The sequence below is a fragment of the Camelina sativa genome, unplaced genomic scaffold (genome assembly GCF_000633955.1).
Source record: "Camelina sativa cultivar DH55 unplaced genomic scaffold, Cs unpScaffold10320, whole genome shotgun sequence".
Taxonomy (NCBI): Eukaryota; Viridiplantae; Streptophyta; class Magnoliopsida; order Brassicales; family Brassicaceae; genus Camelina; species Camelina sativa.
In genome coordinates, this window is record NW_010931371.1 from 1 (window position 1) to 390 (window position 390).

The following is a 390-nucleotide window of genomic DNA, read 5'->3' on the forward strand; positions in this document are numbered from 1 at the left end:
TTTGTTACAGCATTTGGAACCCAGCAGTGTTATGTGAGTAATGTATTGCAGTCAGGGTTTATTACAAGCCTGCTTCATAATTGTGGTCTCTTCTTCTTTGTTATATAACATTTGATTTCCCTCTCATCTATTATTAATTATGTTAAGATTTTCTGATGCTGTAGAAATGAAGGCCTAAGTTCATCGGCAACATCAGGAACGTTTTTAGTTGAGGATGGTCCTTATTACTATTGCATGCTTGAAATCCTACTTGGAAGACTATCTGGATCTCTATATAGCCAGGTTAGTTTGTCTCTGTTACTCTAGAAACTCCTTATAATTTTCGGTGAAAGAGAAGTTTAGATGCTTGTTTGCGTTAATCTCTAACAGGCCTTGAAAAAGATATCAAAG

At 35.6% G+C, this 390-nt stretch overlaps 1 long non-coding RNA gene across 1 annotated transcript; it reads left to right on the forward strand.

The window, feature by feature from the left end:
- LOC104775218 lies at positions 1 to 390 on the forward strand. The gene is made up of 3 exons (XR_765769.1): positions 1 to 33; positions 165 to 282; positions 370 to 390. It is a non-coding gene; the product is annotated as an uncharacterized LOC104775218 (long non-coding RNA).